General features: G+C 40.6%; 1 protein-coding gene and 1 long non-coding RNA gene across 6 annotated transcripts in view; one reads left to right on the top strand and one right to left on the bottom strand.

Annotated features, from left to right (window-relative positions):
• Positions 1–5,170, bottom strand: part of BVES (blood vessel epicardial substance) — a 32,922-nt gene extending 27,752 nt beyond the window's left edge. Inside the window, 1 exon segment of the mRNA XM_067293922.1 lies at positions 5,029–5,170. The gene's annotated coding sequence lies outside the window, so the exon portion shown is untranslated.
• The window catches only part of LOC106489705 (uncharacterized), a 27,094-nt gene continuing 18,195 nt past the window's right edge, over positions 4,460–13,358 (top strand). For 3 of the 5 annotated variants that reach the window (XR_010883792.1, XR_010883789.1, XR_001293451.2), the window contains exons 1-3: positions 5,784–7,121; positions 9,583–9,730; positions 12,091–12,156. This is a non-coding gene — a long non-coding RNA (uncharacterized lncRNA). Of the gene's footprint in view, positions 4,986–5,783; positions 7,122–9,582; positions 9,731–11,994; positions 12,157–13,358 lie in introns of those variants that run through there. The other 2 variants (XR_010883791.1, XR_010883790.1) reach the window with 2 other exon arrangements.

Raw genomic sequence — 13,358 nt, 5'->3', positions numbered from 1 at the left:
TACCAATTGATTTCCCTGAAAGATTGGCAAGACCTTTATCCTTGGAACTCCTGGAGAAAGTTGGGCAGTTAAAAGAGCTGATTTCTAATCTAAAAATACATAGGCTTTTTTTTCCTGGTAATAAATATAGCAGATTTTTTTTACACTTTAATTAAAGAAGAAAAAAAAAACACCTCTCTCTCCGCGACAAAGCAAAAAAATTCTTATCAAAAACTAACTAGTAAGAGAAACTGGAAGATTTCAAGACATTACCTTTAAAATCCTAAAAGCCAATCTCTGTAAGGAACTAGAGTCAGTGTTAGAAGCAGTCCAGAAAGCGTTAGCAGTCCAGAATGTCTTTTGAACAGATAAAGACCAATTTCTAGCTAGAGGAATAATACTGTTTCTAGAGAGACTCTTAAAAAGAAGAGACATTGCTGGAAACAGGAGTCTATGTATGATCCCATACTGTTGCAACAATAGAGATTATATTGAGTTCTGCTCGATTCTCATTAATGAAATACATGCACCTATCAGTGAGCAAACAGACTCCATAATGTGTAACACAGAGGGATTTGCACTCAAATAAGTTCTGTAGAGACAGTGCATGTCCCTGTCTTGTGTGCTTACTGTCATGTAATTAATCTATTCAGCAGACTTTCAAGTCATGGCTAATGCATTCAACATTTCTTGCAGTCTAGAATACACTTAATATCTCTGTCATTTGAGAGTGTTTGTCGGGCTGTGAAGGAGTTCAGAGTTGTTTTAGTTTCATCCGTGCTTTTTATTATTCTCCATCAACTTGTGTGCAAGTTTAAGCAGGTTAGACAGCTCCCACAATAGTGAGAAGAAAGAAACCATAAAGAAAACCTCAACCCTCTTACAGTTCCCCTCAGATGACCAGAGCCTGTCACAGATAAGTCATGCTACAGAATATGCAGAGACCCTGCAGGATCACACAATAGCATGGACATAATGTACAGTCTCTGGATAGAAATGATCTTGAAAGGAAAAAAAAAAACTAGACCATTTTTACCGAAATATGTAATATATTTCTTTTGTAAGAAGCTCACATTTCTCTTTTCACTCCTATATCAGTTTTTCCACAAGGGTTAACTAAAATGTGTTTTCTTTGGCATAAAGAAATTCTATGTAAGTTATGGTACCAATAACTATGGCGCCCAAACAAATTCATGGTCCAGTTACCATACATGCATCATCCAAACATGTTCCTTTTCTTCCTCAGTTCTTACGCAAGAATATAGTAACTAGAGTCACAAGAACTGCTCCACTGACTTAACAAAACCATTCACACAGAGTAAAAGTGTGAGAGTCAGTAAGAATTTGCAGGACTGGAATTTTAATGCATTCATAAATAAAAAGTCATTGCTAACTCTGGATAACTGCGTTTGTGCTCATCTTGCCCACATCTTGTGATTGTGACTGACCACTAAATATGTCATCATTTGGCAATGAAACAAATAAAGACAACCAAATTCATGTACACAGCTAGTCATAAGGCTATCAATTCTACTCACGATCAAAATGGGCAAGAACAAGTAATTTCAGTCGCATCTGATTACAAATCCACAAATCTTTCCAGACATGTGATTTTTTAATAGAAAGTTTTGTACTGTATTGTTGGGAAAATAAAAGCTACCTTACTCTTTTTACATTTGGCTGTAAAGAACCACACATTTGAAGACTAGAAATCCAACAAGCCCAGTCAACTGCATGGCACACAACAATCTCATTCACCTCACAACCTGGCCAAAACAATACTCCCTTTGTTAGTCAACAGATATGAAGGCCACAACAGACCACCCAAAATTGTCATAATGGAACGATGTTTCTCCAACAGCTTTTGATCAAGTCACTTGAAATATTTTACTATAAAGTGTCCATAGTGGTTAAAAAAAAAGAAAGAAAGAAAAAAAAAAGAGATGGTCAATGATTTTGAAAGTCTGGGCCACCTACTTTGTTGTCTAAATTAGAACCCAGGAGCCTAAACGTAGGCACATCCATTTTAAGCTTTGTCTTTAATACATGAAAGTTTTATATGATTAGGGCCGAAAATAATTTACTACTCACAAACAAACACTGCAGCACTGTGACATACTAGAAAACAGATAACAGAAGTTTTGCAGCCTTCCATTAAGATATTTTAAAAGCTTGCAGAAATAGATTTATCCTATCTGCAAAACAACACAAGGACAGATTGTGCCACTGGCTTCTAAGAACTGCCCATGAATTTTAACTAGGGAGTCTGACTGAAAACCAACAACAACAACAAAAAACCAAACAGGCATGCATGATTGTATGCTCTGATATAAAATGTTTATCCACAGGTAACACCAGAACGACAAATATGCAAAGTAATAACTGCAATTTTTACACCAGACTCTTTGCTCTTAACTTTTATTGCTGTCCAATAATATTAGTATTGACAAAAATCTGTTGTTCAACAGATGAGCGTGCAATAGCTATTTCCTACCCACTGGTATCTCATGGTATCAAAAGTTTATTTTGGAAGTACAGAATTAGGCTTTTACAACTTTCATTTTGGGTTACTTTTAGGAAAAATTAACACAATAGAAGAATTTGAAGTTTGACATGTATATGTTAATGTAAGAGGCTAAAGATACAAGCAATATAGTCAAGTCATTTTGGAAAAAGTGGGAGGCAGAGTGTCAATTGAAATGTAAACTTTATGGCGTGCAAGACAAACAGTTAAAAACTATTTTTAATACCCATTAAAGTAATTGTTGCTTCATATGGATTTAGACTTATCAACTTAAGAATTGGAAAACTCAGCTGATAGAAAACTCAAGCAATTTGTTGTCCAAACAGAAAAAAAGAATATTGGAAATAAACAGTCAGTGACACTGTAATACTAACCTACCAGAAATTGCTATAGTAAACAGCAAAGCCTATTAAAATAATTCTTTGTATGTGAACTTTGTAGAAGAGTTAAGGCAATGTATTGTGCTTTTAGGTCTAAAAATACATTTTTTCATTTAAAACTCACCCACACCCACCTGAGAGGTGAGTTTATTGTAGGATTTTTCTATAATCAGGACATTTTTATACATGACATTAAGCTTCTGAAAACCATTCCCAGAAGTATTTAGTCCCTGAATCTACAGACACGAAGATGCCAAAAATAAATAAATAAATAAATAAAAATACAGTTTAATGGATTCCTACATACATTCACAAAACATAGCTAGAATGGAAGAGTTTAAAGCAGATGGTTCCAGAATAAAAACAAGTTAGCCAAGTTGATATAGGACAGTGCAGAGTAGCTAACTCAAGTTGCCATCTATTTTCTTGAGAACACTTGTGTCCCGCAGTCATACCATTCAGCATTAAGTGAGCTTTTTTAAGCCTTGCCTGAATACGTTTGCATGACTTTAAAGTCATTGCTAGCTCATTTACGTGGAGATGGACTGTGTGAGTCTAAAGATAGAATCAAGCTCCAGAATTTATCATACCTCCAGAACTTTAATTACTTTTCCATGGTCTTGCAGCGCAAAAGCTGCATAGAGAATCTAGACAATCAATAATAATTTCTTTGCTTTTGTGAGCTGAAGACAAATCATTAGTGATAGTATGATTAAGCTAATTACAGTTTAAGTTACCAATTTCCTTTTTATAATGAAGTAGGAGTGAATGCGAAACTGGTATAAGAAAAGATGTATTTCAGTACGCTCTTTGGGGCAAGTTCATTTCCATTAAACATATCAGTAAATACAAAAATTTGTTAGTGTTAATCTATACATTATTCTAGACAAAAATTAACAATATTTTCATTCTACATAGTTAACAAAACTATCCTTACTAACACAAACATTCCTACTATATACTCAAGATAATAAACTGTACTATGTACTAGCTGTACTATAGACGCTGCAAATTTAACTGTAGTTGAGCTCATTTTGTGTTTGAGTTACATTACACAGACGCACTGAAAAATCCTGTCAAGGGGTGCAGCCACAACTGTCACTCCGTAACCCTTATTTTTCTTCCCGTGCAAGTGGAGCTTGATTTTAACCCACAACATGTAAACATGGAAAACACCATTTGTTTAAAACAAACAAACAAACAAAAAACCCCAGCCAAATCCCCCCAACAGAGACATTGCCAAGACAGTGACTTTTCTATACACAAATCGCAACAACATCAGCAAAACTCTGTTTCGAAAATACCCAACAGCGCTATTATTACGGCACACAGAATAGTGCTTGACAACTGTGTCTGCATGTGCACAACAAAACCCGGTAAGCTTCAGAGTACCCAAAAAGGGAATGCTGAGAGTGACGGGATCACACTGAAAAACAGACTATTCATTTTTTCCCCAATTATAAACACTATAGAGCTTGGGGGAGGTGGAATTCAGGAAAAAAAAAAAAAGACCCTAAACAGAAAACACTCTCCAGCCCAGTTTAGGCCTTCTAATAAGACACGAATATTTGCCGATTTAAGAGTTTATTCTGGGATCCATGAAACGTGTTTTGTCAAGACCAGCGCTGAACGCTTCCGCTCAGATGCCACCTACTGCGAGAGGTTTAAGTACAAAACGTGCTAAAAAAAAACCCCAAAACAAAAAACAAACAAAAACACCACACAACGCCAGGCTCCCAGCACACGGGAATGCCGATCCCACCTGGAAACCGCCGCCAGCACAACACGACGGCACCGTTTTCCACCCTATCGCTCGAGCCTCCTCACAAGCGGTTGGGACGGGAAACGGCGCGCCCCGAGGCGGCGGCGCTCCCCTAACGGTCGCCCCGAGGCGGCGGCGGCGGCGCCCTCCTAACGGCCGCCTGCCCCGCGGCTCTCCCTGCCGCTGGTTTAAAAACCAGCGAGCCCTTACAGCTCAGCACGACCTCACTCATCCTAAGAAGCGATCGGGAAGGAGGAAACACCCCAACTTTTGGGAGAGGTAGAGCTACATTACGGTTTGCGCCTGCTGCCCGCATCTAGCCGCGGACACCCGGCGAACGGTCAGTAACACCCCGCTGCCCCGCCACACTCTCAGCCACGAACCTCTCGCTAACGGCCGGCCGGCGCCGCCGACCGAGAGGGGCTGTGCGCCGCTCGGGATAACCCGTCCTGCCTCGCCTCCCGAAGCGGCAGTGCTCTCCCGCGCCCGGGAGCTCGCTGCCCGCACACAGGTACGCCTCACCCGCCCGGGGCTGCCCGCCGCGCCGGGGGCGAAGCAGGGGCTCCGCGCCGCAAGGCCGCTCGCCGCACCCAGGCGGGCTTTACCACCTCGCCCATGGCGAGGTGCGCAGCTCCCTTACCTGTCCCCTCTCCCCCTGCCGGGCGCCCGCGGAAAAGTTTCCCGGCCGGAGGGCGCCGGGACGCGCTGCCGCTGCGCACGGCACGGCACGGCACGGCACGGCACGGCACGGCACGGCACGGCACGGCACGGCACGGCACGGCACGGCACGGCCCCAGCAGCCCGCGGCGCCACACCACACCGCGGCCCTCGAGCCGCCGCTGTGACTAAAATAGGCAGAAGCCGCCGGGAGGCTGCGGGCGGCGCCAGCGTCGGGGCCGCCACCGAGCGGCCGCAGCGCGCAGGCGCCTCCCGCCGCCCCGAGGGGCTGCCGGGGCGCGGGGCGCGGGCGCTGCCGCTAGGGGGCGGCGCGGGGCGCGTGGTGTGCGGTGGGGTGTAGTGTGGGCTGGGGGGAGAAGTGGTGGCGGTGTGGGCTGGGGGATGTGGTGTGGTGTGGTGTGGTATGTGGTGGGAGGTGTGGTATGTGGGGTGGTGCCGTGGGGCGTGCGGCAGGGTTGGCCTGAAGGGCCTAAGACTCTGCCCTGGGAGGGGGGGCCCAAGGGGAGGTGAGAAAGCGGGACCTGTGGCTGGTGGCTGCTGTCTGGGGCAGTCCGGCTGCAGGGCCTCTGCATCCCCTGGTACTGGGGACAGTGACACTAGTGCCACGGGTTGTGCAGCACCAGCACATCAGGCCTGTGACACCTCATCCTGCGGTAAGCGGTAAAAGTGGTAGAAGCGAGCAGCCTCTTCCAAATATCTCCATGCCATTGCCATGTAGGGCGTATGAGAGCTGACTTTCAGCAGGTTTGGAAATGGTGTTCCAACACTGCAGAGGGTCAAAGTCTTCCTCCAGTAGCTGTGCTCCCCTCAAGCATGTCATCTGCATGGCTGGCCCCAGCACATCACGAGGAGGCTATACTGGGGGATGCTGGGGTGCAGGTGCCCTGGTTCTCTGTGCCCCTATTTGACTGTAAGCCTCAACTCTGTTCCCTCCCAGTTTGAAGCCTGTGAATACTGAGGAGTGCCCAACTTAGGCATCTAAAATACATGGCCTGAATCATCCCACAGAGATGCCTCCATTCACTGTAGAGGAAGCGTAGAGCTTGGGCAAAGTGCCTAGCTTTTGGGTGGTTAAAATTAGGAGAGCTGAATTCTACCCTAAACAAGTGGCAAGCAGTATTTTCCCTATATGGTGAGTCAAGAAGTCACAATAGCATTTATAAAACTGTTCTTCTCGACTTGGCACCTGCTGTGGTTGCTTTGTCATGAGCAAAATGTTTAAGAAATGGCACAGAGCTTCCTCGTGTGGCAGTTTTACGGCTCTGCAAAATGACATGTTCCCGAAGCAGGCCACTTGTGCCTGTATTTGTTGATAGATTGCACTGCTGATGTATTGTCTATGATGCTTTTGCACTACCAGTTTTACAGGACAGACTGAGTAGCTGCCTAGCATGCCTTCATTTCCAGGATGTTGATGTGTATCATCTAGCAATGAAAGGTATTGCAGATACAGTGTATGGGCATCCCAGCCCAGCCCTAAGCTTGACTGTCAGTGATAAATGAGGACTGCAAAGGCAGAAAATCTCTTTCAATACATTCTGATGAGCTAGCTACAAAGTGTGTTTTTATAGCAGCTGAGAGTGTATGGTCAGCATTAGACTTACATATCTGGAAAGAAGAATACAGGATCCTGAATTATTTTTGAAGTAGCTGTTCTGTACACATACACGTCAACATGTGTCTCAGGAGACTGTGGCTTTGTTATGGTTATTCTCGGCTTTACATCTTGGACAAGAGACCTGGATATGTCTGCTAATATGTGCCATGTAAATGGGGCTTTTATGAATCCTGCTGCCTGGTATGAGACTCAATTTTCCAAAATTTATTATGAACATTTATTATGAAGGACTTGATTTGAGACTGTGTTTCCACTGACTGGCCAGTCAATCTTGTGGGTGTATTCCCTGTTTCCTGAGATATGCAGAGTAAGTGAGCTAGAAGAAGGGTAGGAAGAACAACTCACATCATATGGCCACGGGAATGGTTACAGGAGATAGATAGCATCTAGCATATGTTTGAGACTGATAATATTCAGTTATGCTTGCTGGAACAAGGCCAAGTTGCTTCCAAAAGCAGCACAAAGCAGCCTGTCAGACAGCTCCTATACAAACCTAGACTGACATGTCAGCATTTTCAAACAAGTTACAGAGTGCTATGCATTGGAAAAATACAATTTTCTGTGCTAGTTGTGTCTTTTATAAAGTCTTTGTACTTTTCTCATTACCTTCCAGGTCTTTTCTGTTTTTGTGGGGAGCCTTGGTGACAAACAGTAGTTGTTTAGTCCAATATTGAAAATCCCAGTTGACACGGAAAATCTGACAATTTAACTAATTGTATTTGCAGCCATGTGAAAAAGTAGAATTTTGTCCTGATTAGAGCTAGTCTCTTGGTATCTTTATATTTCAGTATATTCTTGATTAAATGTAATTTCCGCTGCACAGCAGAGCTATAAGAACCAAGGCTGAGTAGATAACTTAGATGGTAGTATTTAGTACTGCTGTCAGCAGAAAGAGAAAAACAAGGGTGGATTGGAGAACTGTCCCTATGGCTTGGCCCTCAAAGAAGAGCTCTGATGGGGTCCGGTCTTGTACTGTGGGACACACACTAACAGGGAGGAAAGACCTACCTTTCTCTAATAGAATGATTGCATCAAATTTGTAAAGATAATAGTACATAGTTCTACTGAGATATCAATGCTCTATGGAGCATGAATAATGCTGTGTGTTTTTATCATTATCTTATTCTTATCATTAATAATGCTCTAATGTTCTGTGGCGATACTAATTTTACATAACTTTTAGTTTTGTAGATAACAGCTTCTCTAAGTAGAATGTCATATATGTGACATCTCTTAACTCAAGGTCTCTTGCACACTAGAAGGATACACTGGTTTAATTAAATTGGTTTAATAATCTACTGCTAAACCACTGTGAAGACTCAATTAGTTGGGTTAATCTCCTATATATGTCAATAAAGTACAAGTTGATTGAAGCCTGCTGTTTGTTTGTACATTTATGAGGAGTTGGCTTCAAATAGCCAGAGCAATTCTTAGAGATTTGTGTTGAATTGATGCATTTCCTTAGTAGAGGTAGGTCTAAGCATTGGTACTACAGCTGTTCATTGATGCAGACTTTCTCTCTGTCTTGTTTAGCTATAAAACTCTTGATAGCTCAAGTTATTTCTCCATTTCTTTAGTTATTCTCCACAGTAATGGTCCACAGTAGAAAATGTCACATGGATATTGCAGATTACTCAGTTCTGTTCCTTATCTCCGCCAACCTGCTCTGTGATCTTTGACAATATAACCTAACCTCTCTTGTTTCTCAGTTAGATGCAGTAGATTATTGAAAGACTTTATTAAGTGTCGCGGTCCGCGGGAGTGACGGGAAAGAATCATACGCATTCACAGAATGCAGGTTCAATTCCAACTTTATTCGGCAATTTGCCCATCTTATATATGTTTGTGCAGTCGTACACTTTGCTAGGCCAATCACCATGCAGATTATGTCACAGGTAGCCAATCATGGCACCGATCACGCACGCAGCGGTCATGCCTTGTACCTTGCTACTTATTTAGCAAAGCTATCTAGCCCTTAACCTTGGTTCCCACTGGCTTCTGCTAGTTTATCTGTACTTTCTCAGGATGTATCATTCCCAGCTGCACCAGTGTCCTTGGTGGACTACTTCAAAGCACGTAGCAGTGGCTATAGCCTGAGGCCTAAGGCTTCAGCAAATTTAGCTACTAATGCTAAGCAAGTTGTGCTAAGGAATTAATCCTAAACAGTGTTAGTTCCATGCTCTATATCTCATATAGATTATTGTTCTGAAGCACCGCAAGGGCCCCAACAATTAAGCAATCTATAAAATAATTTTCATAAAATTGCAGGTGGTGTAAGCTGTTTGCCTCTTCCAAATGAAAGCTACCAATTCTGCAGCCTTTTTTTCAGGCAAAATTTTGACTAGAAAGAATGACTGCTTTGTATACTTGCTCGCTGCAGCCCTGAGTCCCAGATGTTCTGGGCTGACACAGCTACTTTGAGATGATGGCAAGGTCTCTGGTGTGTAAGATCAATGTGTGTGTGCATGTGCACACATGTGTGTATGCACATACATAGGTATGTCCATCTATATATACACATGTGTATACATATGCACACATATATATGACATGTTTCCATGTATAGTTTCAGAAAAAGTACTCAACATCTGTAAGAGAAAAGGTACCTAATCTAAACTAATCTCTTAAATTCCCTCTACAGACAATGCAAAGGGGCTCTTTCAGAAAGTAATTCATCCTGTGTATGTTTGACAACTTTCTGAAGTGGGATGAAATACTCTCGCAGTGTGTGTTTCTGTTTACCGGAGGAATCCTAGGTGTGTAATTCAGAACTACAACATTTCACTGAGGTGAGTCCCATCCCAGATGTTGAAATTATGTGCTATATAACTGTGAAACATTACACATTTTCACAGAAAAAAATATTTATTTTGATTTTATCCAAAAGCATCATTGAGAATTACTTTTTATTATAAGGAAGTTTGTGTGGAAGAGATTCTGAATGATAAATGCTATCTCAATTCTTTAATATTCCAGGGGGCTATTTAAGCAGTGTATGTGTCCTGATGCATTTTTACTTCAGATACTGCAACAGTCACTTTCTGATATATTGCAATGTATATAGTCCAGCAATTTTTCCAATGCCTTATCCATGGGGAGGGTGTCTCCTATTTATACAAAAAAATCTATCCTTTTTTGAACTCCTTTTGAGACAAAGATATAAAACATCCTATCTTGGGGCTTTTAAGTGTCTGTCTGATAGTATAATAATTGGTTGTTGCAAGCTTAGAGCCAGGGGCCAGCTTTCTTCTAAAATGATCTGTCAAAATATCCAAGTTTTAACAGATGCAGTGGTTGTCATAGATATTTATCCAAAGGCTACACAGTCAAGAGATATAAGGGCAGAGTAAAATTGTTTGCTATTAAAGTTATCTAAACTGTTCACAGTAAACAATTTATCCAATCACGTTTAGCAATTATCTCTGTTCCTGAATTACTTGTGATCAGTCTGACAATTACCTGTGATGCTGACAATTTAATTTATACGTTCATTATTTGAGATTGCTCAGTGAATGATTGCTATGAATATATGCAAACCTATGATCTGCTCACAGGTGCATTTTCTGAGACTGTGGTCTGAAGTGCCTGCTCTGCTTGTTCTAGTATTGGTTACCTAAATCACATGATTACAAAAAAAATGGAGACCTGCTATAAAAACTGTTGAATTTTGTAAGGCGAGGGTCATGGCGCACCTCTCACTGTTCTGTTGTGCCAGCTCCATAATGACAACGGGGAATAACAGGGTGTCTGTCCAGAACTGGCCTATTTATTTCTGGAAACAGAGGAATATTGTCAAGGACTCAAGTTACTATCAACACATTGCTTTCAGTTAACATGAGGCAGCTCTTACTTCACATGTCATTGAAGTAGAAGACAAGTAATAAGCAGTGCTCTTGCATTTCATCTGTTCTGTAGCTGGGGGGGTATCCCATTCCTTAAGGGTCCCCCCTACAGTGGATTTGGCAGCATTGTTTTAACTGGCTGTGATTTTTCTGTTTTGGAGAACTTCCATACACAGAGAAGCTTCAGGATGATCATGAGAGTTGTCTGTGCTAATCCTCAAGTAAATCCATTTTAACCACAGTTCACAATCTCCCTCTGCAGAGATTTTTGTGAATTTATCTTAGTCCATGTGACTGCCCATGTAAACCAAAAGAATTCCAGCTATTGTCATGGTAAATGTATGGGTACTTTCTGGTGTTGGTAAAATTGAAATAAATAAATTTTCTTGCAATATTAGTCTTTTTTAGCTGTGTATTTTAATATTTGCCAGTGGTTATTCTTGAGAAGTGAAGGCTAGGCTTGAATTTCCAGGACTTTGCATATTTGCCTGATTAAAAACTACATTTTTCTAGGATTTTTATTCTTTTATTGATAAGTAATTGTGATTTTATTTCAAGAGGAAAAAAGGAATTAAGTGACAAGTGTTTAAAATCTCTGTAAGGATAGACAGAAATGGAAAAGGAATATAAATGAAAGATTCAAAAAGCTAATTTAAATAACTGAAGGAAGGAGGAAAAAAGTAGAAGTGGAGGGAGGTAGAAGATGAGTCTGTGGAATTATTTAAACAAGTGACAGAGAAAGCATGTAGGATTTGAGAATGAAAATATTCCACATTCTGAGGGGGAGGAAAAGGTAAACAGATTAGCTCAGAAGAACTGAGAATGGGCATGAGATAACATTTTTAAGTTAAATTTCTTTTTGCAAAAGGGTATAAAGAGAGGATAGCAAGAACAAAAGTGGTGGGGAGAAAACTGAAAATCCTGTGAAGGAACAGATCACTGATACCAGTGAAAAAAGTAACACAAAATAAATTCTGGGAACCAAAGATCAAGAGCAAAAAACCAAACCAGGAATGCGCAAGTCCTATGCAAGTGCACAGCTGATGTAGCCTGAAGATCAAGCAGGAGTACCTTATGCGCTTGTTAGGATTAGCAGTCCTAAATAAGAGCCTTTGAAATATTTTTCTCTTGAGCATAAACCTGGCTGATGGAGATAGTAGTTTGAACACTGCATTTCTTGACGGCATTAAGTGCTTTCTCTACCATTTCAGAAGGATACTTTGCTCCCATGGCAATCAACACTGAACAATTGCTCTGGCAAGCCTGGTCCTGCCTTTACTGTACACCTCAATTATGTTGCTTTGCAGATTCACATGCTGGACTTCATTCTTGTCTGCATATTGTACTTGACTGTATCAAAAATGTGTGCCGAGGTATGTGGCCCACCTTAGCTGCTTCTTTCTACTGTTTGAATGATCTTTGAGAGTAAAATCAAACAAAGAATTAAAAAAAACTTTTTCCTCAAATTTGAACAAATGAATAAGATCAGTCTACTGAAGAATGTTTATTATATTTCTTTGTTTTGTAGAGAAAAAAAGCAACAAACAAAATAAAAGTATCGTTATATATATCGTTATATTTATATTTATATTTATATCGTAAATATATCGTTAAAAATAACGATACATACTTCAATAAACATACACAGATTCTATATATATGTTATTGCTTTTGCATCTAATATTAGCTTAAATACATATACCACTCTATAAAGCACAGTTTCAGAACTAAAATGGCAATGATTATGGTAAAGAGAAAAGTACTGTGAATTTGTAAAACCAAAAAAACAGTATAGAAATGTTTTATATTCCATATCTGATTTCAGATTTTCAGTATTTATCGTAATTTTTCCTACTACTTATAATTATTCACTAATTTTTTTAAATATGAACATATACTGAAAGGACACTATGTGTATTGAAAAGCCAGAAGTGAACAAGAAAATGGAGACCTAGTAAAATCACTAAGAGCTGTGCTGTATGCCTGGCTTTTAAGAAGTACTCCCATTCACTTCACTAGGGAGATCTGTTTAAAAATGTCATTTGAGAGAATCCTACATTTCTATAAATGAAACAGGACAGTTTTTCATCATATTCAAAATAAGTATTCAAATTATTTTTTCTAAGCTAAATTTGTGGGCAAAATAGAATACCTGCTACAACTCGATTCACTAAAAATGTAAAAGATTTTAACAGAACAAATTAAATGAGCAAAGCACAGAACATATTTCCAGCACACTATTTCTGTTCATACTTGTGCATTCTAGAAGCTGTGACCTGGACAGCCTCCTTTTCATTGAGGGAGAAGTCATTTTGCATTTATCACAGTGTAAGAGAATACATGTGGGAAAATACGGGGGATTAGCTAATGTATGTTAAACCGATCCCATAGCTTACCTGCCAGTATCCCACCCATGGAGCCAAGTCCTTAAGGTCCTAAGATTGGCCCCTAGAAGGCCAAATGCAGAGTTGGGTATCTAGATCTTCCTGTATGCTTTTTATGAGCCAATAAAACCTACAAATAGTAAATGCTAAACACAAATGTGTGTCTCACCCCTATACAGAGCCCAGGCAGC

The sequence above is a fragment of the Apteryx mantelli genome, chromosome 3, assembly GCF_036417845.1.
Source record: "Apteryx mantelli isolate bAptMan1 chromosome 3, bAptMan1.hap1, whole genome shotgun sequence".
NCBI lineage: Eukaryota > Metazoa > Chordata > Aves > Apterygiformes > Apterygidae > Apteryx > Apteryx mantelli.
The sequence above is the reverse complement of the archived record's forward strand: the minus strand, read 5'-3'. Positions and strand labels throughout refer to the sequence as shown.